This window comes from Bos taurus, chromosome 3 (assembly GCF_002263795.3).
Source record: "Bos taurus isolate L1 Dominette 01449 registration number 42190680 breed Hereford chromosome 3, ARS-UCD2.0, whole genome shotgun sequence".
Taxonomy (NCBI): domain Eukaryota; kingdom Metazoa; phylum Chordata; class Mammalia; order Artiodactyla; family Bovidae; genus Bos; species Bos taurus.
Genome location: NC_037330.1, coordinates 84,884,314 through 84,911,087, shown reverse-complemented (window position 1 = coordinate 84,911,087; position 26,774 = coordinate 84,884,314). Strand labels below are relative to the sequence as shown.

Genomic DNA, 26,774 nt, shown 5'->3' with positions numbered 1-26,774 from the left:
AAGCGAGTCTCTCCTTGGGTTGCTCTGTAAATTTAACACTGTCCTCACCAGCCACAAATTCTCTGCCACTTATGCAGAGAATGAATGGGACTGACATTATGATGAAATTGTCGTCTATTATGCTGCACACCTCTGTGCTACCTTTCAGTTTTGAAATGCTTTCAAATCCAGTTAGATTTGTCAAGCTTTAAAGCAGCCTATGAGGATAGGAGGGCTTCCCTGGTGGCTCAGATAGTAAAGAATCTGCCTGCAATGCAGGAGACCTGGATTCTATCCTTGGGTCAGGAAGATCCCCCAGAGAAGGGAATGGTTACCCACTCCAGTATTCTTGCCTGGAGAATTCCATGGATAGAGGAGTCTGGTGGGCCACAGTCCATGGGGTCACAAAGAGTCAGACATAACTGGGTGACTCACACACACACACACACACACACACCCATGCACATACATATCAGGATAGGAGGACAGATGTCACAGGGATGTGGTCAATGATTGATACTGCTAAAAAGAACTTCCCAGGGTCTACTAAGCTACTCTGTGGATAAATCATGAATCTAAACTAGATCTTTTGACTCCAAGTTCTGTGTGCTTTCCATGATGGCATTTTTTCCTCCATAGGTTGTGATTTGAAATTCATTTTGCCTCCAGTAGCCACGTATAGATGTGAGAGCTGAACCATAAAGAAGACTGAGCACCAATGAATCAATGCTTTTTAATTGTAGTACTGGAGAAGACTCTTGAGAGTCCCTTGGACAGTGAGGAGTTCAAACCAATCAATCCTAAAGGAAATCAACCCTGAATATTCATTGGAAGGATTGATGTTGAAGCTCCAGCACTTTGGCTATCTGATGCAAAGAGCCAACTCATGAGAAAAGATCCTGATGCTGGGAAAGATTGAAGGCAAAAGAAGGGGGCGGGCAGCAGAGGATGAGATGGTTAGACAGTATTACCAATTTAAGGGACAAGAATTTGAGCAAACTCCAAGAGGTAGTGGAGGACAGAAGAGCCTGGTGTGCTGCAGTCCATGAGTTTGCAAAGAGTCAGACACAATTTAACAACTGAACAATAACAGGAGATGGAGGACCTCAGGCCTGCAGTAGGACAGGTTACCACATTCTGATATCTGTTACCCTCAGGAAATGGCAACCCACTCCAGTGTTCTTTCCTGGAGAATCCCAGGGACGATGGAGCCTGGTGGGCTGCTGTCAATGGGGTCGCACAGAGTTGGACACGACTGAAGCAACTTAGCAGCAGCAGCAGCAGCACACCCATAAGCTTCCACCAAAAATATGACCTCTATTAACCACTGACTATACCACAGAATGAGGTGTGTCAAGACATCAATAAGCACCATATAAAAAAGAAAAAAAAGAGGATTTTAAAATTTCATTGAGTATTTCTGCATGATTCAGTTTGCCCATCTACAAAGTATGGAAATAAAAATGACACTTTACATTTGCCAAGCTAATCACTATATGCCAGGCTTTTAAAAGATGCTCTATATGCACTAACTTTTGGATTTTAAAAGTTGGTTTTCAAACTCTTCATGTAGCAACAGGATTCCCAAATGATACTATAAAGGTTATTGAAAAGTGAGGAGATTCGTTGGATGGGTCTCTGAGTCTGGCTCTCCCAACTTCATTCAGAAAAAGAAACTGAAAATTTGTGACTTGTTCATTAATCTATCTTGTAGGCATTTGGTTTCTTAAAATAATTTTTATATTTTTAATTTTATAAATATTAATTTTATATTTTTATATTATACATGATTCAAAATTCAAATAGTAAAAAAAAATGTGACAAATAAAAAATCTTTCTCCTGTTCAAATCCTACAGTTACCCAGTTGACCTCTCTTCAAATGAAAAAGCCAAACAAGAACAGAAAAATGTATAACTGTCATTAAGTCATCTGTGTCCTTTCAGATATATTTCAATTAAAATAGGAGCAAATATGAATATTTATTGTTTTTTTCCATTGCTGCTGCTAAGTCACTTCAGTCGTGTCCGACTCTGTGTGACCCCATAGACAGCAGCCCACCAGGCTCCCCCGTCACTCCCATGCTATACACACTGTTCTACATCTTGATTTTCACTCAAAAATGTAACTTGGAGATCTTTGCATATCAGTTCTTTAAAAGCTTCAGCTGAACAATTCCATTTAACCAGCCTTCTGTTAATGAATATTTAGGTGACTTCCAATTCTTTGCCATGAAGAATAATACTGCTCATGTCAATTTTCACATAGGAAAACATATCCATAGTATAATTTTCTGGAAGTGGGATTGTAGGGTCAACGAATAGATGTGCTTGTAATTTTGTTTGATATTAATATAAACTATACCAATTTACTTCCCTCCAGCAGCATATAAAGTGTTTCCACCCAGTCTTGGCAACATACGGTATCATCAAATGTTTGAATGTTTGCCAGTTTGGTAGATGAAAATGGTATATGAAAACAATTTAAATTTTCTTATTATGCAAAAAGTCAATTGACTCTTTTATAGAATCTTTAGCTTGGGATTTCCCTTTTCTCTAATCTGTTACACATATCCTTTGCTCATTTTCCCAGTGGCTTGATGATTTTTCTATATTGATGTGAAAGACCTATTTATATATTAAAGATATTAGCCATTCATCTGAAAAAAGTTACAAATATTTGCCAAGGGTCATTTGTCTTTTGACTCTGCTTTGACCATTTTTGCAAACAGAATTTTTAAATGCATGAAATGAGGTTTTTTTCTCTTCTGGCTTTTTCATTTTGTATAATAATTGAAGTGATTTTTCCATTTCTAGGTAATAAAATAACTCACGTGTCTTCATCTACTATTTTTATGATTTCATAATTTACTTGAAAATTTTTGACCCATTTGGAATTTATCTTCATGCACAGTATGAATGTGAATCCAATTATATCCCAAATGGCTACCCGGTTAATACCGTATGTGCGTGCTAAGTTGTTTCAGTGTGTCTGACTATTTGTGACCCCATGGAATGTAGTCCGTCAGGTTCCTCTGTCCATGGGGTTTTCCAGGCTAGAATACCAGAGTGGGTTGCCATGCCCTCCTACAAGGGATCTTCTCGACCCGGGGATGGAACCCTCTCTCTTAGTCTCCTGCATTGGCAGGTGAGTTCTTTACCACTACCACCACCTGGGAAGCCCCACTGCTGTATGGACTGGTCTGTCTCTTTTCCTCTCCACACATATACACACTCTCTCTCTAATTTGAGTTGTTAACTTCCATATTTGAAATCCATATATTTTTAGATATTGTATTATTTTCCATTGGTTCGTATTTACTAGCCAATACCTCACTGATTTGTTAAAGATTTATGATTCACTTTAAGATTTTCTAGAACAAGTGCTCCCTCATTGCTCCGTGTTTTACGACTATTCTGATTTCTCTTTCCATAAGAACTTTAACAAATTATTTTGCTATTTTAATAGAATTATATTCATTATAAATTAATGTACAAAACCATTAAAATATTGTAAAGTAACTAGCCTCCAATTAAAATAAATAAGTTGTTTTTTAAATTAATGTACAAAATTTGCATATTTAAAGATTAACTCTCCCTATCCCTGTGGTCATGTATGGATGTGAGAGTTGGACTGTGAAGAAGGCTGAGCGCCGAAGAATTGATGCTTTTGAAGTGTGGTGTTGGAGAAGACTCTTGAGAGTCCCTTGGACTGCAAGGAGATCCAACTAGTCCATTCTGAAGGAGATCAGCCCTGGGATTTCTTTGGAAGGAATGATGATGCTAAAGCTGAAACTCCAGTACTTTGGCCACCTCATGCGAAGAGCTGACTCATTGTAAAAGACCCTGAGGCTGGGAGGGATTGGAGTCAGGAGGAGAAGGGCATGACAGAGGATGAGATGGCTGGATGGCATCACTGACTCAACGGACGTGAGTCTGAGTGAACTCCGGGAGTTGGTGATGGACAGGGAGGCCTGCCATGCTGCGATTCATGGGGTCACAAAGAGTCGGACACGACTGAGCAACTGAACTGAACTGAACTGAACTGAACTGATCCAAGAACTTAGTATATGCCCTTCTATTTGTTCAGCTGTTCTTTTATGGAATTTCAGAAGCATATGTGTGTTTGTTGTGTACATGTAGACAAGCAGGTGCTTGCTTTCATACATGTATATAATGTATTACATATGCATATATAATTTGTATATATGTAAAAGATATGGGACCAGTGATGGGGCCAGATGCCATGATCTTTGTTTTCTGAATGTCCCATCACTTCATGGCAAACAGATGGGGACACAGTGGAAACAGTGTCAGACTTTATTTGGCGGGGCTCCAAAATCACTGCAGATGGTGATTACAGCCATGAAATTAAAAGACGCTTATTTCTTGGAAGGAAAGTTATGACCAACCTAGATAGCATGTTGAAAAGCAGAGATATGACTTTGCCAACAAAGGTCTGTCTAGTCAAGGCTATGGTTTTTCCAGTGGTCATGTATGGATGTGAGAGTTGGACTGTGAAGAAAGCTGAGCACTGAAGAATTGATGCTTTTGAACTGTGGTGTTGGAGAAGACTCTTGAGAGTCCCTTGGACTGCAAGGAGATCCAACCAGTCCATCCTAAAGGAGACCAGTCCTGGGTATTCATTGGAAGGACTGATGCTGAAGCTGAAACTCCAATACTTTGGCCACCTCATGTGAAGAGTTGACTCATTGGAAAAGACCCTGATGATGGGAGGGATTGGGGGCAGGAGGAGAAGGGGATGACAGAGGATGAGATGGCTGGATGGCATCACCGACTCGATGGACATGAGTTTGAGTGAACTCCGGGAGTTGGTGATGGACAGGGAGGCTTGGCATGCTGCAATTCATGGGGTCACAAAGAGTCGGACATGACTGAGCGACTGAACTGAAAAGATATGGGATGTTGCACACTAATCAGTTGCCTTTCATTATCTCTGGAATAAAATCATAGAAATTACATGTCATTACATCCATTAATATGAAGCATTTTATTAATTTATCTTTATATTCCTGGAGTAACTCTTCTTCCTCATGGTGTAGAACTCTTTAATATGCTGCTGGGTTCTGCTAGCTAATGTTTTACTTGGAACTTTTGCACCTTCACTACAAGGATGTTTTAAAGCATGGAAACATTGACTAAGATCCTGTTCGATTCTAATATCCATTAAGTAAAACCCAAGAAACTGTATGAGAACAACCAAGTATCACACAGCCTGGTACTGGCTACAAGAGCAAAAAGAAATTAAAAGAATTATTTTCCACTCTCTGTGCTTAGTAGAGTGTCCAGCACAAAAGCAGTGCACAAACAATGTTTGTTTTAACAGTAAATAAATGAATAAATATCTATTAAACATTAGAAAGCACATGACACAGCACAGGTTATATGGGCTAGATAGAGCATGAACTTTGGACTCAAGCATGCCTGCAATCTATCTAATGTCAGCTTCACTGCCTTGGTTGATAGTTGTTAGACACAAATGACTCATTTCCCTCATCTTAAAACACAAAGAATAATATGCAGCATGCAGTTTGTGGTAAACATTAAGTGACATATTCTATGTAATTAGCAAGCATATCTCTTGGTGAAGAGCAGATTTTTCAAAAAATTACTTTTTCTTCCTACTCTTTTATCTTCTTCCCTTATTAAGAACATACACTCTAATATAGGGAATAAAGCAAGACACATACCCACACCCAACCACACACACACACCCCAGAGTGGGGGAAAAGCCTAGGGCTACAGTAGGAACATTGAGTTGTGAGACAGAAATGAGTTCTAACACAGTCATTCCCTAAATATGCACCCATGGACACATAATCCAAATCAGTAAATCTTAGTTTCCTTGTCTGTAAAATGGGAATCATAATACTATTTCATACAGTTCGTGTGAAGACTGCGACAATACACTTGAAGCATCTGGTACAAATCATCAATGGTTCCCTGGTGTCCTTGCTCCTTCCTGAGAGATGCTCACTGACAGCTGATGAAGGGATTACCTACTGTCTGCCAAGAATTCTCCTCTTCAGTCAGACTCCCTTCTGCAGAGTGGGGAATTCCAACTGGCTGATCAGGAGACGTGACAACAGGAAGCCCCATATACACCACTTTCTTCCCTGACCTCCAACTCTCCTAGCCACAGAGACCCCTCACTGCAGTCCTTAATCATATGCTGACATATATGGTTACCTGTTGGCATGTTAGGTTCTACTCACCAAATCGCCCTGTCTCTTGCTGTTCTTTTACCTCTCGAAGAAGCTCTCACTGGATTGAACCCAAGCAATTAAATGCTGTAAACCATGTGATTTTAGGAACAGAAGGTTAAGGAAAGGTGTGATGTGTGAGTTATCTTGGCTGTAGTTGATTAACTTCTTTGAAAACTCCACCAAAAGATTCTACTTCACACCAAAAAACATTTACCAGAAGGTTCCCTCCCACCCTAGGGCCTTTACATGGCTCTTCTTTCTCCCTAGAACACTCTTCCCCACTCCCTCTCTTTGTTTTTTTTTGTTTGTTTGTTTGGTTGGTTGGTTTGGTTTTTCAGTCCCACTCCTTCGATGCTGGAGAATCTCAGATCACTAACCTCTTCTTTTAGGAAGTCTTCCCTAATCCCCCAGGCTAGACAAGTATCCCTGACAATATACCATTATAGCTCTCTACTCTCTTCCTTTACTGCTCTTATCACTTATTGAAAAATAAGCATCTTTCTCACCCACTGTCTATAAAATCCAAAAGGCCAGAAGCAAGTCTAATTTTTGCACATGTTATTATCAATAGCACATGGTCCAGAGTTGGCTTTTAATGATGTTTATTGAATTAATTAGTTAATGGATTAGCCACTGCTAAGTGCTTCTCAGGGAGACTATATTTTTACACTCTATATATTATTGGATCTCTACCTCTGCTCAATCTTAAAATAACTCCAGTCTTTTGTCCCCCTTTATCAGATATCTTACCTTGATGGCAGACAGTTTATCACTAACCATCTCCTACTGACCCACTACTTGAAGGAATCTGTCTTTCCCTTTTCTCCCAGGCAAACAGTCCACCCCATTCCTCTTCCAACCAGCCAGGTATGCACCCCAGACGCACACACAGATACATAGTACTAAGAGTCCCCTCGGCAAACAGCAAGCTACTAATTTACTAGTGATTTGAGCGCTGTCTACACTTAAGGGTACTGTGCATTAGACACTGATAAATCTTGGAGTTCTGTGCCAGGCCCAGGCCAGATGCAGTCCTCCCCTGAGCCCTCTGCTGTATCACAACAGGGGCTCATCTCCACAGCCTGCAACTCCCACGAGAGGTTCTGAGGGGACTGAAGAGGCAAGAGAAGAGGGGAAGCCAGAGCATCCCACATCCCTTCTGTATGCTCAAGAGCCACATCACTTCCACAGATACAGATCCCATCTTGTAGACCAGTCATCATCAAATTCTCCCAGTGAAACCCAGCCCAAGGCTCCAGAAACCCTCCCGTGTCTTGGCCGCTCTAAGCTGGTAGGGTTAGGGGCCTCTTGCTGCTGCAGATCTGTGTCTTGCCTTCTGTGCCTGCTGGCTCCCCATCTTTTCTATCACATGTGTAGCCAGTTCCCTCAAACTTGTTTTATTTTCCCAGTTGGACTGAAACAAGTGAAGATGACAACAGAAAGCTAGGACAACTGCTCCCTACATTTCCGTTTCACTCTATGATTGTCATTTCCACCTTAGGATGCAGGCACCAAGTGTTAACACATTCTCTGCCTTATCACACCAACTCCCAAAGTACTTTCTACATATTGAAACTTCGATTAATATTGTTGAATGAATGAATGAATTGAACCTTGGGGACTGTAATATCTTAAATGTTTAAAGCCTCTATTATATCACAAAGTTGTTATACATTAATTAGAATCAGTTGATAAGCACCCTCCTTAATAACAAACGAATCTGGAAGTAATATAATTAATTCAAAATTATGTAAGCAATCAAGGTGTGCTTACTCTTCCAACAATCAAGGCATAACTACTTAGCCATGAGAAAGTTCAAAAGGGGTTTGTATAGCCTTTTATGGGGCTTACAAAGCATGTGTAACTCGTTATCAGCAGAGCATTGTCAAAAGCACTAGACAATTAAGGCTGCTTAAACGTCAGGCATGAAAGAAGTCTATTTCTTCTCAGATACTGTTATAATTTTCTGAACAGAATTTCTTGAAGAGATGACCAGATTTTGTATTTGGGTGTAATTTCACACTCACATGCATTTCTACCACCACCCCAATAGCAACAAAAACAAAAATAAAACAACCAGTTAGATATTATGTGGATAGATAGATATATGATAGATTCATTGACTGATTGATAGATGGGTAAATAATACATAGATATGTACATGGAGATAAGAGGGGGCAAAGAAAGAAAGAGTAGCTTCATAACATAGCCTATGTTCCCTTGCCAAAGCAGAGCTAGGAAAAGGGTTTATGCGTAAATAATTTGTTTCAGAGGTTCTTATGGGCTGGATTATGTTCCCCCATAATCCACAAAGAGTTGGACATAACTTAGCAACTGAACAACAATGAAATTCTCATGCTAAAGTCCTAAACCCCAGTACCTCAGATTGTGCTACAGTTGGAGACAGGGCCATTAAAGTTATGTGAAGTCATGTGAATGGGTCTTAATACATTATTGCTAGTCTCCACAGAATAAAAAAGATTGAGATGCAGACAGCTCACAGGAAAGACCATGTGAAGACAGAGTGAGAAGACAGCTGTCTACAAACTTAGGAGAAAGGGTTCTGATCAAATCAACATGGCCAACACCATAATCTTGGACTCCTGGCCTCCAGATCTACAAGAAAATTAATTTCTGCTGTTTAAGCCACCCAATCTGTGGTATTTCTCACCACAACTCTATAGAACTAATAGGGAGCAGAAGTGAAGCTCAAGTATAGATGAGGGGATATGGAAAAAGCAACGCATATTCCCAATTGCAGTATCCATTCTTGACTTCTATGGCTTCAGATCTCCTTGTCATCATACATTTACGCATTCAACAAACACTTATTGACAAACCAATTAACTACTGTGCCTAGCCTTGCAGATTCAAGAGAATGAGAAGGCAGCCCCTGCACCCAGAGTGGGAACTTAGCTACAATATCCAGTTATAATCCTGTAGGCTCTGCCCTCAAGGCACTTCAAGTAGCAATGTGCCTCTTACATCAGACCCCATGAAATTCATTGACTCCCAACTCTAGCACACCATACTCAGTCTGGTTGCATGATCACCCTTCCAGAATTCTCCAGTATCCAATTTTTTAGATTTCTTCCACATTATATTTCTAGAATTATCGTTTTTTAAATTAACTTTTATTAGAGTATAGTTGACTTACAATGTTGTGTTAATATCTATGGTACAGAAAAGCAAATCAGTTATACATACATGTGTGTGTGTGTGAGTGTTCAGTTGCTCAGTCATGTCTGACTCTTTGCGACCCCATGGACTGAAGCCCACCAGGCTCCTCTGTCAATGGGATCTCTAGGCACGAATACTGGAGTGGGTTGCCATTTCCTACTCCAATACAGATCCACTCTTTTTAAGATTTTGTTCTCATATAGGTCATACAGAGTATTGAGTAGAATTCTCTGTACTATAAAGTAGGTTCTTATTCGTTATCTATTTTATATATAGCAGTGTGTATATGTCCCCAATTTCCCAATTTTTCCCTCTCCTCTCTTTCTCTAAACATAAATTTGTTTTAGGATTTTCTTGAATGCTATTTAAAGATCTAAATTATGTATTATCATAAATAGTACCCATATCACCCACACTGCTACAATTTTTTACTTTTTTTTCCTTTTGGCTTCACCATGAGGCATGTGGGATCTTAGTTCTTGGACCAGGGATCAAACCTGTGCCCCCTGTATTGGAAGAGGAGAGTGCTGACCACTGGACCAACAGGGAGGTCCCCACACTGCTACACTTTAACAGCATCATGCAGCAACAGGAAGGCTCTGTCATTTTCACTTTTCAGTATTGTGTCTATGTGTTAAAGATCTAACTTTCAGAGCAAATCTCTAACCAGAAATAATGACTCCAATGTGAGCGAGAAGGTGGATAATATAACATGAGACATTTTCGCTAGTATTGACAGCAGTTGTGTGTTCTATCACCTTTGGGAAAGGTCACTGGCACCAGGCATGTCAGAGTCAGAACAAAGGGGTTATATGTGTCCTGACTGAGCCCAGCCCTATGTTTTACAAATGAAAATCTACAACCAGAGGAGCATTGCAGAAACAGCCTACATTCAAGGTCGCCCAGATCTGGGTCCAAATACCTACTTAGTCATTAACTCCCTATGAGACCTCAGCCAAGTCACTTCACCTCTCTGAGCCCAGGTGCTTCATCTATAAGATAGAAATAACATCTAACTCATAGATTTACCATCAGCTTTGTGATGAGGTCTTTCCTACCTGGGTCATGGTAACTAAAATGGTAATTTCAGCTCCCCAACACTCCTTCTCTCTCTTCCCTGCTTGTATTTTCTTGTCTTCAGTCCTTATCATCATCTGATACACCATATATTTCTACAATTGTATCTCTCTTTTCACTTAAACATTACCAAGCAGATGTTGTGCAGCCGCTAAGTCACATCTGACTCTATGCAACCCCATGGACTGCAGCACACCAGGATTCCCTGTCTTTCACTATCTCCCAGAGTTTGCTCAAATTCATGTCCATTGAGTTGGTGATACCTTCCAACCATCTCATCCTCTGTCTCCTGGAGGAGGAAATGGCAAACCACTCCAGTATCCTTGCCATGAAAACCCCATGAACAGTATGAAAATGTTACCACTACTAGAAAATAAATTCTGAAAGGAGAAAGATTATTGATTCTTTCATTTAATGTTGTACCCTCTGTACATAGTAGAAACTCAATAAGTATTTGTTGAATGAATGAGTGAATGAATCACTGAGACTCTTTATACTGTGCACCTGAAATTAACACATTGTAAATCAACTATACTCAAATAAAAATCAAAGGAAAGAGAGATGCATTAAATGTTTCATGAAGCAAAGGGGCACAGTCTAGCTAAAAGAGCTGTAAGAATGATATCAGCGCCAAATAGAGACATGACCAACAAGCTGTAGCTTTTTCCCAAAGGGAAAAGATTTGGCTGTGACTTGACCACAAAGTGCTTTTTAAACAACAGTATCAATTATTCTGGGTATCTTCTCCCCAGCATCCTAAATTTCTCACAAGTACTCAGTTGGCTAGCAGGCAGCCTTTCTTAATAGAAACCTCTGACCCTTGAGGAGTGGTTTCTCTTGCTCAGAGCACTCTCAGATATACATTCTTTGCAGCAAAAGACTCATTCTACCACTTCTAGCTTGTGTGTTGGGAAAGAGACAAAGCTTACAACTAGAGCATGTCTCAAAGTGAAATGAGGCCAGCAAAGGAGAGAAAAAGTGCAATGACATATTGGGAGTAAAGCCAAAAAAAATATGTTCCTGTTCCTGTTAATATGACCTCACTTTTAACCCTCAGGCCAATTCAGCCCGGGATGCAACATGGGGCCCACAGAGAAGGTGAGGAGAAAAAGAGATGCTTTCCAGCCCCATACACTGGCTGACTAAAGACTGGCAGTCAGTGGGGTCACAGAATTTGTGGGCCAATGCTCCTCACAAACCAACAGCAGATGAACAAGTGTTTCTCTGGTAACTAGATGAATCAATGAAATATGTATTTGTTCTCATTCATAAATATTTATGAAGCACCTCCATTGCACCAGGGTCTGTGGTGGGCACCAGGGTTACAAAGATGAATGAGACTCACAGAGGGGCTTGGGCTGCACCAGTGACTCTCAAACATTTTTGAGTCTTGTCATCTTCCTTCAAAAGAACAAAAGCCCAATATGCAATACAGTTTCAAGCTGAGCTGCTCCAAATTGAAACAGGCTGTGTGTGGAGGGGGAGGGCAGGGCAGGGAGGATGGGCTCTTCTTCAGTGGGATATCTGAGGAAGTTCCATGGCTTCCCAGAGCACGTTTGAAAACATTGGCATGGATGGAGGTTCAGGTGCCTCTGTGACAGAGATGCAAGGTTTCTGTGATTCAGACACCAAGCTCATTATGAAAGAGGGGGACTCTGAGGGATCAAAGACGAAGAGACAGTTCAGATCTCAGAGTGTCCTCCTTGGAGGATGCTTATAGGGTTCCTCAGAAGCCAAGAGTTTGTTTGCAGGCAAGAGACGATAGTTACGTACATTTGCTACTCAGCATGCATCTTGTATAGGATAAAACTGCTTCCTCTTGTACTCTTGTACTTCTAGGTACTCGCTTTCCCAGACGGCACAGGTAGGAACCAGAACCTAGGAACAAGAGTAGATATGTCCTCTTCCCTTTCCTTTCCTTCCTTTCTGTTTCCTCCTATCCTCTTATCCTCTCCTCTCTTCTCCCCTCCACCCCCTTACTCTTTCCTCCTCTCTTTTCTTCCCCTCTCCTTAGTGGCATCTCAGTCTAAGGTGCAAGATCAGACCCTTACATAGTTGAGCAGTGTTGGGGCTCACATAACACTTTCCTTATCCACTAGAGAAGGGATAGGCTACCCACTCCAGTATTCATGGGCTTCGCTTGTGACTCAGCTGGTAAAGAATCCACTTGCAATATGGGAGACCTGGGTTTGATCCCTGAGCTGGAGAAGGGAAAGGCTACTCACTCCAGTATTCTGGCCTAGAGAATCCATGGACTGCATAATCCATGGGATCGCAAAGAGTCAGACACAACTGAGTGACTTTCACTGTCAGGCTGAAAGCTTCCCTTCAAACCTTCTCTGTGGCCCCCCACACTTCTGTTGGCACAAGGAAGTTGAGTGGGAGACAGGGACCCTTCTCTTTCAGAAGCTTCCCTCGAGTCATACCAGGAAACTGCTTAAAATTAGGCTGCCAATGGAAAAACGGCTAAAGAGTTTCCAACAGTTTCATGTGGCAATAGTTCTGAATTCTCTCTCTTTCAATACACAGATCTAAAAAAATAAAAGGACTTCCTACCCTTGAACCTCTGTATTTATATTTTGGGACATGTCAGCCAAAGACAGTGGCTTCTTCCAGCCCAGAACTCTAGGCATTCTAGGAGTCAGATGTTCTGAGAAGACATTTTTCATTTGGGAAACTCCTTAAAAAGGAATCCAGGTGGCCTTCAGCCTGATCGCCAAGTTGTTGACAAAGCACCAGTGATTCTTATATTTCCTGGACACCAATCCATATTGCTTTAACAGGATTTCATTGCAATGAACTTGATATTCCCTCCAAAACCATCAATCTAGTCTCAGCTACTTCTGTTGGTCAGAATAAACCTTGTAGCTATACTTAGAGAGGTCCAGAGAGAGGAAAATATTCTCCTGTGTTAATTAAACAAATATTGACCAGGAAATAAGGTCCTAGTTAGAGAATTAGGAGTTAGGAAATCAGAGTTCTTATGCTGGACTCACCAATTTCCAGTTTTGTGAACTTGGTGATCCTCCTCTGTGAAATGAGGACAATATATTTCATGGGATTTTTGTGGTGATTAAATAAGAATGAGAGAGCAAGGGGGGACATACCTCTCAAAAAAGTTTAGCTACTATTGTTATTTCTTTATCTTCATTGTTATTATAGAGTCAGAAGCAAATGTGACCAGAGACCCTGGTGAAAGCATGTGCATGGAAATAAAGGGAGTTGTGATGATGGGGAACAAAGAGCACTTTGAATTCCCTGGATCCTGCTTTCCACCAGGCATAAGATCGTGGATAATCTATTTCACCTTCTGAAACTCCATTTTCTGACCTGTAGCACAGGGATTAAGTTGTGGGGATTAAATGATATGATGAATATAAAAGCCATGAGTGGAATTCCCTGTTGATCCAGTGGTTAAAAATTCACCTACTAATGAAGGGGATATGGGTTCCATCCTTGTGGATATGGGTCCACCAAGTTCCCACATGTTGCAGAGCAATTAAGCCTGTGTACCACAACTGCTGAGCCTGAGCACCTACAACCTGTACTCCACAAGAGAAGCCACAGCAGTGAGAAGCCTGTGCACCTCAATGAAGAGTAGCCCCCACTTGCTGCAACTAGAGAAAGCCCACGTGCAGCAAGGAAGAACCAGTGCAGCCAAAAATGAATAAATAAAAGCCATGAGTACAGTGCCTAGTTTACAGTATGACCTCAATCAATGTTAATTTCCTTCCATTTGCCCCTTTTGTTAAATAAGTGAGATGCTTTTTCACCTACAGAGAAGTAAATCAAGGGTCAGCCAGTGGACCAAATAAGCCCATCATTTGTTTTTATAAGTAAAGTTTTATTGGAACACAGCCATGCCCATTTGTTTACTCTTGCCTATGACTGCTTAGTTGCTATAGAGACCATATCTGGCCCTAACAGAAAAAAATTATTGACTCCTAACCTAAGCTATTCAAGTCCAAAATCCGTGTTTACAGCTTTGGAGCAGAGCTCTATTGTCATATATGACCAGACCAGAATACAAATTTTCTATTTGTATATTCAGTCCCTCAGTCCCCTTTCTGAGCATTCTCTCACCTGTAAGAGGTCGATCAATTCAAGGAAGACTAGAAAACCAGATCTTCCTGATAAGGAATTATCCAGTTGTCTCCATAGTCAATTGTATCCCAAGATCTTCCTGACCTTTAATTGCTGAGTCATCTTGCTGCAGAGAGAAATGCTGCACAGAACCATTTATAACCCTGAATAGAACATAATAAGCCAACATTACAACTATGACAAAACAAAAACAATGAATAGTCCCTTTAAGATGGTTGGAACCAGACACTCCAATTGTGGAATATGGGCAAAAAGAATAAATCCTATAGGACATAACCATTGGCCTTAGAGGGTCTAGTTACTTTTTCTTTCAGATGATGTAGAGTCTGCTCTATTTTGCTTGTTTCATTGACCTATGTTAGCAAGTACTATTAGTAATGATACAAACACTACCACCATGACTAGTCAACAAAAAATCTAGAGCAATGCTATTGTTCGTTGCTACTCATGCCAACAAGTTGAGACTGATCCATATCAGTCTAGGGCAAGAATAGTACCATTAATAATCTTTTCTAGAGTTACTGATATGCTCTTTGCAGGTTTTTTTCCCCCCATTTGTAGGATTTGCACAATTGGGAACATTGCTCTGATTGTTCACATAAACAATGATTAATTCCCCAAGCTGAGTACCTGTGTAATCAAGGGTAGCCTCTTCTGAAGCTCACACCTAAGTTGAAATTTCCAGCTTTGGTGATTTATAGAATTAGGGTGCCTGTGTAGTGACAAGTTTTGGCATGCTATTCCTAAAGTGCATGAAATATTAATCTGAGAGAAAGAGAACCAGGAAATCCTAGCCATATGGGTCATGATAGGGGCACAAGGACATCCAGGGGAAAAAGTTGTTCATGACATGAGGTCACGGCCTTACTTGAGCTGGGTTACTTGTATCTTTTTTAGCCTCTTCCAGTTGTGAGTATTTATTAGACCATTCACTCTAAGAAAGTTGTTGAATTCAAATTTGTATTATCTAAATTCTGATCAATAGATTGTAATAAATTATCCTTTTGCTAGGAAAGAAGGACACATAGTGAAGTCACTGGTTGGTTTATTGAAGGGTCCCTGTCCATGCAAAGGTCTTGTTTGAGGAGATTGGAATTGCTCTAAAGTTTTTATCATGGGAGTCTGGTGGTTAATGGCACATCCAAATGTTGTACAGTGGGAGATAGAGCTATTATTTAGGATAATCTAAGAATGGTATTACAATGAATATGTTCTAACCTAACAATTATCATAAAGGGGAACGATAAAAGAAAAGGAGCCATTATAAATCAGGACTCTATAGAAAATGATAGGCAAGTGATTATAAATAAGCAGATGAAAAATAAAACCAGAATTACACAGAGATGTTGGTCCATTATCTTGGGTGCAAGCTATCCATAATCTGATGTCATCAGATTGTTCTAAAGATCCTCAGTCAGATATTTACTCCCAAAGATCAGCTATTATGAGAGAATCCATGAAAACTCTTTTTGAGATTTTATATTTGAGTAACGTCCCAATTGTGTGGAATTCTGTGTTGCTTGTTTAGTTGTGAAACAAGAATCCAAGAAATGTTCCACCATATTTGTTGTTAAAGCACCTTTCAATCAAGTTCAAATGCAGTTGTTTTTGTTTTTGTTTTTCTTAAGTCTTTTCCAAGGTATAAAATTTCCTGTTTGAAAATCATGAAAAGGTTGTTTAGGTAGATTTTCTGGGAAAAAGGCCTTAAGTGATGGGACAGAACTAGGGATAGTACATGAGTCCCTTGCAATATTTTGCCATGTCTTTGTGCAACAGGAAAGAGTCTAGTAGTAGAGATAAAATCTCTTAATATATACTGACCAGTTCTTAAGAAAATAACTGATGCAACCCCAGGGTAGTGAACTATATGGCCATAAGGGCTGATGGAAATATCTTTGGCCAAGTACTAGTGAATTTTTTTAATAATTATGCTGATTATTATTATTACTACATATATATTATAATCACTGTAATTATATCAAAGTATAGTTGTTTCTGAACTGTGGTGTTGGAGAAGACTCTTGAGAGTCCCTTGGACTGCAAGGAGATCCAACCAGTCCATTCTGAAGTAGATCAGCCCTGGGATTTCTTTGGAAGGAATGCTGCTAAAGCTGAAACTCCAGTACTTTGGCCACCTCATGCGAAGAGTTGACTCACTGGAAAAGACTCTGATGCTGGGAGGGATTGGGGGCAGGAGGAGAAGGAGACAACAGAGGATGAGATGGCTGGATGGCATCACTGACTCGATGGACATGAGTCTGAGTGAAATCTTGGAGCTGGTGATGGACAGGGAGGCCTGGCGTGTTGGGATTCATGGGGTCTCAAAGAGTCGGACACGACTGAGAGCCTGATCTGATCTGATCTGATCTGATAGTTGTTTCATAATATTGTATTAATTTCATGTGTACAACATAGTGATTCAATATGCTTAGAGATTATACTCCATTTAAAGAGATTATAAAATGTTGATTATATTCCTTGTGCTGTACAATATATCCTTGTAGCACTTTTATTTTATACACAGTAGCTTGTGCCTCTTAATCCTCAACCCCTATATTGCCCCTCCTCCTTCTTTCTCCCCACTGGTAACTACTAGTTTTTTTCCTATATCCATGAGTCTATTCTTTTTATTATATTCATTCATTTTATTTTTTTTAGGTTCTACCTATAAGTGATAATGTACAGTATTTGTCTTTCTCTGTCTTACTTCACTTAGCACAATATCCTCCAAGTCTACCCATGTTTTTGCAAATGGCAACATTTCATCCTTTTTTATAGCTGAGTACTATTCCATCATGTGTATACACACACACACATATATATCACATCTTCTTTATCCATTCTTCTGTGATGAACACACTTACATTGCTTCCGTATCTTGGCTATTGTAAATAATGCTGCTATGATCATTGGATTTGATTTCATTTAGGTCATACCTGAATGGTCTGGTGGTTTTCCCTACTTTCTTCAATTTAAGTCTGAATTTGGCAATAAGGAGTTCATGGTCTGAGCCACAGTCAGCTCCTGGTCTTGTTTTTGCTGACTGTATAGAACTTCTCCATCTTTGGCTGCAAAGAATATAATCAATCTGATTTCGGTGTTGACCATCTGGTGATGTCCATGTATAGAGTCTTCTCTTGTGTTGTTGGAAGAGGGTGTTTGTTATGACCAGTGCATTTCCTTGGCAAAACTCTATTAGTCTTTGCCCTGCTTCATTCCATATTCCAAGGCCAAATTTGCCTGTTACTCCAGGTGTTTCTTGACTTCCTACTTTTGCATTCCAGTCCCCTATAATGAAAAAGACATCTTTTTTGGCTGTTAGTTCTAAAAGGTCTTGTAGGTCTTCATAGAACCATTCAACTTCAGCTTCTTCAGCGTTACTGGTTGGGGCATAGACTTGGATTACTGTGATATTGAATGGTTTGCCTTGGAAATGAACAGAGATCATTCTATCGTTTTTGAGATTGCATCCAAGTGCTGCATTTCAGACTCTTTTGTTGACCATGATGGCTACTCCATTTCTTCTGAGGGATCCCTGCCCACAGTAGTAGATATAATGTCATCTGAGTTAAATTCACCCATTCCAGTTCATTTTAGTTCACTGATTCCTAGAGTGTCGACATTTACTCTTGCCATCTCTTGTTTGACCACTTCCAATTTGCCTTGATTCATGGACCTGACATTCCAGGTTCCTATGCAATGTTGCTCTTTACAGCATCAGACCTTGCCTCCATCACCAGTCACATCCACAGCTGGGTATTCTTTTTGCTTTGGCTCCATCCCTTCATTCTTTCTGGAGTTATTTCTCCAGTGATCTCCAGTAGCATATTGGGCACCTACTGACCTGGGGAGTTTCTCTTTCAGTATCCTATCATTTTGCCTTTTCATACTGTTCATGGGGTTCTCAAGGCAAGAATACTGAAGTGGTTTGCCATTCCCTTCTCCAGTGGACCTAAATCAAATCCCTTATGATTATACAGTGGAAGTGAGAAATAGATTTAAGGGCCTAGATCTGATAGACAGAGTGCCTGATGAACTATGGAATGAGGTTTGTGACATTGTACAGGAGACAGGGATCAAGACCATCCCCATGGAAAAGAAATGCAAAAAAGCAAAATGGCTGTCTGGGGAGCCTTACAAATAGCTGTGAAAAGAAGAGAAGCAAAAAGCAAAGGAGAAAAGGAAAGATATAAACAGCTGAATGCAGAGTTCCAAAGAATAGCAAGAAGAGATAAGAAAGCCTTCTTCAGCGATCAATGCAAAGAAATAGAGGAAAACAACCAAATGGGAAACACTAGAGATGTCTTCAAGAAAATCAGAGATACCAAAGGAACATTTCATGCAAAGATGGGCTCAATAAAGGACAGAAATGGTATGGACCTAACAGAAGCAGAAGATATTAAGAAGAGATGGCAAGAATACACAGAACTGTACAAAAAAGATCTTCACGACCCAGATAATCACCATGGTGTGATCACTGACCTAGAGCCAGACATCCTGGAATGTGAAGTCAAGCGGGCCTTAGAAAGCATCACTACGAACAAAGCTAGTGGAGGTGATGGAAATCCAGTTGAGCTATTCCAAATCCTGAAAGATGATGCTGTGAAAATGCTGCACTCAATATGCCAGCAAATTTGGAAAACTCAGCAGTGGCCACAGGACTGGAAAAGGTCAGTTTTCATTCCAATCCCAAAGAAAGGCAATGCCAAAGAATGCTCAAACTACAACACAATTGCACTCATCTCACACGCTAGTAAAGTAATGCTCAAAATTCTCCAAGCCAGGCTTCAGCAATACATGAACCATGAACTTCCTGATGTTCAAGCTGGTTTTAGAAAAGGCAGAGGAACCAGAGATCAAATTGCCGACATCCACTGGATCGTGGAAAAAGCAAGAGAGTTCCAGAAAAACATCTATTTCTGTTTTATTGACTATGCCAAAGCCTTTGACTGTGTGGATCACAATAAACTGTGGAAAATTCTGAAAGAGATGGGAATACCAGACCACCTGATCTGCCTCTTGAGAAATTTGTATGCAGGTCAGGAAGCTACAGTTAGAACTGGACATGGAACAACAGTCTGGTTCCAAATAGGAAAAGGATTACATCAAGGCTATATATTGTCACCTTGTTTATTTAACTTATATGCAGAGTACATCATGAGAAACGCTGGACTGGAAGAAACACAAGCTGGAATCAAGATTGCCACGAGAAATATCAATCACCTCAGATATGCAGATGACACCACCCTTATGGCAGAAAGTGAAGAGGAACTCAAAAGCCTCTTGATGAAAGTGAAAGTGGAGAGTGAAAAAGTTGGCTTAAAGCTCAACATTCAGAAAACGAAGATCATGGCATCCGGTCCCACCACTTCATGGGAAATAGATGGGGAAACAGTGGAAACAGTGTCAGACTTTATTTTGGGGGGCTCCAAAATCACTGCAGATGGTGACAGCAGCCATGAAATTAAAAGACGCTTACTCCTTGGAAGGAAAGTTATGACCAACCTAGATAGCATATTCAAAAGCAGAGACATTACTTTGCCAACAAAGGTCCGGCTAGTCAAGGCTATGGTTTTTCCTGTGGTCATGTATGGATGTGAGAGTTGGACTGTGAAGAAGGCTGAGGGCCGAAGAATTGATGCTTTTGAAGTGTGGTGTTGGAGAAGACTCTTGAGAGTCCCTTGGACTGCAAGGAGATCCAACCAGTCCATTCTGAAGGAGATCAGCCCTGGGATTTCTTTGGAAGGAATGATGCTAAAGCTGAAACTCCAGTACTTTGGCCACCTCATGGGAAGAGTTTACTCATTGGAAAAGACTCTGATGCTGGGAGGGATTTGGGGCAGGAGGAGAAGAGGACAACAGAGGATGAGATGGCTGGATGGCATCACTGACTCGGTGGACGTGAGTCTCAGTCAACTCCCGGAGTTGGTGATGGACAGGGAGGCCTGGTGTGCTGTGATTCATGGGGTCGCAAAGAGTCGGACACGACTGAGCGACTGATCTGAAATGATCTGATCTGATGATCATTGGGGTGCATGTATCTCTTCAAATTAATATTTTCATATTCTTTAGCTGTATATCCAGGGGTGGAGGCCTGGGTCATATGGTAGTTCTTTTTTTTTTTTTTTTTTTTTTTTGAGGAATGTATACGCTGCTTTCTATAGTGACTGCGCCAATTGCCAATTTATATTCCCACCACGAGTGTGCTTGGGGTTCCCTTTTCTCCACATGCTAGCCAACACTTGTAATCTGTGGTCTTTTTGATGATAGCCATTCTGTCAGGTGTAAGACGGTATCTCGCTGTGGTTTTGATTTGCATTTCTCTGATGGTTAGTGATGTTGAGCATTTTTTCATGTGCCTGTTGGTTGTCTGTAGTTCTCTTTGGAAAAATGTCTATTCAGGTCTTCTGATTTAAGGATGCCACTGGTTCTTTTAATCTTTGCAGAAGATTTGGACATAAGGGAAGAATGTTTTGTGAGTTTTTAATAGCACCTTATAGAGTTTTTTTTTTATTCATGTTTCCCATAAATTGTGTTTCTCAATTAGCTAACATAAAATAAAAGTTGATATACTTCAGCTAGGAAACAAAAAGTCAGGCAGTTTTTTAGCAACTGTAAGAGCTATCATTTTTGGCAAGGAAATAATCAACATCAACACAACCTGAAAACAGACATACAGTAACTAAAACATATTTAAACCTCATGGAGGGGGAAGCTGGATAAAATCCCACTCTTTTCAAATGAGCCTCAGCTTCTATAATGGCTGTCTTTCTAGGAAGTATGTGTAGCATCTAAAAGTTTCTTAACATGTACATTTATGATAAAGGTTCCAGAGGAGGTGAGAAATTCTTGTTTCCAAAGAATCTCAAAGGTGTATATTAGTTCAAAACATACTTGCTATCTGGATATATATTTACCCTCCCATCTTTGGCTAGTTTCAACCTCTGATAAACACCATAATTTCAGCCATCTAGGCTGATGTTGCCTCAGGTAGAGAGGTATACTCTGAAGGATAGTTTAAGTTAGTGATACCACATTCTGCTTGATAACCACCAGTTTCTGCTTTGAGTATGATCCATCATGAAAAAATAATAGAACAAAGTTCTCAATGGCAGTCTTATAAATTTGAGTGAACCAAATTTCTGAAGCAAGAAGGAATATGTTTCAGTCAAGAGTCCAAGAGTTGTAACTAAAGGCTAGGAGACAGAGAATCTAAGTTATTTGAAACAACCATCACCTTTGTGGTATCGTTACTCCAGTGAAGAGATTGATCAAAGGTGGAAGAGCTTAATGTAGGAAAAGTAGCGTGCATTTCTACCAAGAATTAGTGAGGTTGCTCGTTTATATTTATAATTAATTTACCTTGCATGTTCAATAAGACTACGGCAAAATATGGGCACTTTTTCATTCCTTGGAGCACCCTCACCGACCTGAACTGCAGAATTTTTCTCTACCTTGTGTTTTCATTCCTTGGAGCACCCTCACTGACCTGAACTAGGGAATTTTTCTCTACCTTGTGTTTTCTTTTCCAAGATGGGACCATCTTTTTTTTAACTGATCTTTCTGTTTACAGTTTCTACAGGCATCTTTGTCGATACATGGCCTGTTAGGAAGTGGGCCCCCCAACTTTTTGGTCATCAGGGCCACACATTTATTTGTGTTCCTGTCTCATTTTTGTTTTAGAGTCCTTTCAAAATCTTCTCTCAGGTGCTGTAGTTCAGGTAAAAGACCTCTCCCCCATTCTAATTTCGGTTTCCTTTTTAGGTTTCCAATGAAAGGACTTCTGTTATGTCAGCGCCTTTTTAACTCCCAAATATTATCAGAAGTTTTTTTCTAGTCTATTGCAAAATCTCATATAGTTTCATCTTTTCTGTTTGCCTGATTAAATTATGATCCAATCTATATGTATTGGAAATGTTTCACATATGGCTTTTAGGATACTGCCCTACTTTCCAGGCCTTTCTTTGAATCTCGGATTTATTTTGGAAAGAGGGAACCTGTAGATCCCCTTTATGGCTCTGTCCAGTTCCTTTTGCCACCAGGATTAGCATCTAAGTTTCCAGTCATTATGTGTAAAAGTTGACTGTAGGTCAGATAACCCTGGGTTGTATGCACTCAAAACTCCTAAATTCTTCTATGAGCAGTTGCTAGTCATGTCTAGCTTAAGGGAAATCTTTAATTATAGTTCTTAATTCAGCTTGTGTTCATGGCTTCAATTCTACTATAGCCTGCATATCTGGTTCATGGATAAGATGGATGTCAGAGTTGTATTGTCATATATGGTCTTGCCATTGTTTATATATTCAGTCTCTCAGTCTTTTAAATTTTCCAGTTAATTTTCTACTAATTGTCCCTAACTCTGTGTTTATAGTTGCACAAATTTGGCACAATCTAAATATCTAACACTAGGGATTATTGGTGGCTGTTTAAAGCTGAGCGCTGAAGAATTGATGTTATGACCAACCTAGATAGCGTATCGAAAAGCAGAGACATTACTTTGCCAACAAAGGTCCGGCTAGTCAAGGCTATGGTTTTTCCAGTGGTCATGTACAGATGTGAGAGTTGGACTGTGAAAAAGGCTGAGCGCCGAAGAATTGATGCTTTTGAACTGTGGTGTTGGAGAAGACTCTTGAGAGTCCCTTGGACTGCAAGGAGATCCAACCAGTCCGTTCTGAAGGAGATCAGCCCTGGGATTTCTTTAGAGGGAATGATGCTAGAGCTGAAACTCCAGTACTTTGGCCACCTCATGCAAAGAGTTGACTCATTGGAAAAGACTCTGATGCTGAGAGGGATTGGGGGCAGGAGGAGAAGGGGACGACAGAGGATGAGATGGCTGGATGGCATCACCGACTCAATGGACGTGAGTTTGAGTGAACTCCGGGAGTTGGTGATGGACAGGGAGGCCTGGTGTGCTGCGATTCATGGGGTCGCAAAAATTCGGACACAACTGAGCTACTGAACTGAACTGAGACCAAGTTATACTGTGTCTTTAGCAACACAAGTCTGTGGAAAAGTAAGAAAGATAGAAATAAAGTGGTATGAGGATAGGGAATGATGTGTGATAGCAGAGCTAGTATTCTGAAGTCATTTAATCTTCATGATATCTTTTTTTTTTAATTGGAGGCTAATTACTTTACAATATTGTGGTGGTTTTTGCCATACATTCACATGAATCAGCCATGGGTGTACATGTGTTCCCCATCCTGATCCTCCCTCCCACCTCCCTCCCCATCGCATCCCTCTGGGTCATCCCAGTGCACCAGCCCTGAGCACCCTGTCTCATGCATCGAACCTGGACTGGTTTTCTATTTCACATATGATAATATACATGTTTCAATGCTATTCTCTCAAATCATCCCACCCTCGCCTTCTCCCACACAGTCCAAAAGTCTGTTCTTTACATCTGTGTCTCTTTTGCTGTCTTGCATATAGGGTCATAGTTACCATCTTTCTAAATTCCATATATATGCATTAATATACTGTATTGGTGTTTTTCTTTCTGACTTACTTCACTCTGTATAATAGGCTCCAGTTTCATCCACCTCATTAGAACTGACTCAAATGTATTCTTTATAATGGCTGAGTAATACTCCATTGTGTATATGTACCACTGCTTTCTTATCCATTCATCTGCTGATGGACATCTAGGTTGCTTCCATGTCCTGGCTATTATAAACAGTGCTGCGATGAACACTGGGGTACACGTATCTCTCAATTCTGGTTTCCTTGGTGTGTATGCCCAGCAGTGGGATTGCTAGGTCATATGGCAGTTCTATTTCCAGTTTTTTAAGGAATCACCACACTGTTCTCCATAGTGGCTGTACCAGTTTGCATTCCCACCAACAGTGTAAGAGGGTTCCCTTTTCTCCACACCCTCTCCAGCATTTATTGCTTGTAGACTTTTGGATAGCAGCCATTTTGACTGGCATGAGATGGTACCTCATGGTGGTTTTGATTTGCATTTCTCTGATAATGAGTGATGTTGAGCATCTTTTCATGTGTTTGTTAACTATCTATATGTCTTCTTTGGAGAAATATCTGTTTAGTTCTTTGGCCCATTTTTTGATTGGGTTGCTTATTTTTCTGGAATTAAGCTGCAGGAGTTGCTTGTATATTTTTAGATTAATTCTTTGTCAGTTGCTTCATTTGCTATTATTTTCTCCCATTCTGAAGGCTGTCTTTTCACCTTGCTTATAGTTTCCTTCATTATGCAAAAGCTTTGAAGTTTAATTTGCTTTTATTTTTTGTTTATTTTTGCTTTTATTTCCAATATTCTGGGAGGTGGGTGATAGAGGATCCTGCTATGATTTACGTCAGAGAGTGTTTTACCTATGGTTTCCTCTAGGAGTTTTATTGTTTCTGATCTTACATTTAGATCTTTAATCCATTTTGAGTTTATTTTTCTGTATGGTGTTAGAAAGTGTTCTAGTTTCATTCTTTTACAAATAGTTGACCAGTTGTCCCAGCACCACTTATTAAAGAGATTGTCTTTTCTCCATTGTATACTCTTGCCTCCTTTGTCAAAGATAAGGTGTCCATAGGTATGTGGATTTATCTCTGGGCTTTCTATTTTGTTCCATTGATCTATGTTTCTGTCTTTTGGCCAGTACCATACTGTCTTGATGACTGTTGCTTTGCAGTATAGCCTGAAGTCAGGCAGATGATTCCTCCAGTTCCATTCTTCTTTCTCAAGATTGCTTTGGCTATTCGAGGTTTTTTGTATTTCCATACAAATTGTGAAATTATTTATTCTAGTTCTCTGAAAAATACCGTTGGTAGCTTGATAGGGATTGCATTGAATCTATAGATTGCTTTGGGTAGTAGTATACCCATTTTCACTATATTGATTGTTCCGATCCATGAACATGGTATATTTCTCCATCTATTTATGTCATCTTTGATTTCTTTCATCAGTGTTTTATCAGATCAGATCAGATCAGTCGCTCAGTTGTGTCTGACTCTTTTTGACCCCATGAATCATAGCACACCAGGCCTCCCTGTCCATCACCAACTCCGGGAGTTCATTGAGACTCACATCCATGGAGTCAGTGATACCATCCAGCCATCTCATCCTCTGTCGTCCCCTTCTCCTCCTGCCCCCAATCCCTCCCAGCATCAGAGTCTTTTCCAATGAGTCAACTCTTCGCATGAGGTGGCCAAAGTACTGGAGTTTCAGCTTTAGCATCATTCCTTCCAAAGAAATCCCAGGGCTGATCTCCTTCAGAATGGACTGGTTGGATCTCCTTGCAGTTCAAGGGACTCTCAAGAGTCTTCTCCAACACCATACTTCAAAAGCATCAATTCCTCGGCGCTCAGCCTTCTTCAAGGTCCAACTCTCACATGCATACATGACCACAAGAAAAACCATAGCCTTGACTAGATGGACCTTTGTTGGCAAAGTAATGTCTCTGCTTTTGAATATGCTATCTAGGTTGGTCATAACTTTCCTTCCAAGGAGTAAGCATCGTTTAATTTCATGGCTGCAGTCACCATCTGTAGTGATTTTGGAGCCCAGAAAAATAAAGTCTGACATTGTTTCCACTGTTTCCCCATCTATTTCCCATGAAGTGGTGAGACCGGATGCCATGATCTTCGTTTTCTGAATGTTGAGCTTTAAGCCAATTTTTTCACTCTCCACTTTCACTTTCATCAAGAGGCTTTTGAGTTCCTCTTCACTTTCTGCCATAAGGGTGGTGTCATCTGCATATCTGAGGTTATTGATATTTCTCCCAGCAATCTTGATTCCAGCTTGTGTTTCTTCCAGTCCAGCGTTTCTCATAATGTACTCTGCATATAAGTTAAATAAGCAGGGTGACAATATACAGCCCTGACGAACTCCTTTTCCTATTTGGAACCAGTCTGTTGTTCCATGTCCACAGTGTTTTATAGTTTTCTATATATAGGTCTTTTGTTTATTTAGGTAGATTTATTCCTAGGTATTTTATTCTTTTCATCGCAATGGTGAATGGAATTGTTTCCTTAATTTCTGTTTTCTCATTGTTAGTGCAAAGGAATGCAAGGGATTTCTGTGTGTTAATTTTATATCCTGCAACTTTACTATATTCATTGATTAACTCTATTAATTTTTTGGTGGAGTCTTTAGGGTTTTCTATGTAGAGGATCACGTCATCTGCAAACAGTGAGAGTTTTATTTCTTCTTTCCAATCTTTTTCCTTTTATTTCTTTTTCTGCTCTGATTGCTGTGGCAAA

The 26,774-nt window shown here is 40.2% G+C and overlaps 1 long non-coding RNA gene across 1 annotated transcript in view; it reads right to left on the bottom strand.

Moving 5' to 3' along the window:
- The window catches only part of LOC104971724 (uncharacterized), a 164,377-nt gene that overhangs the window by 66,775 nt on the left and 70,828 nt on the right, over nucleotides 1-26,774 (bottom strand). The gene's annotated exons all lie outside the window — the stretch shown is intronic.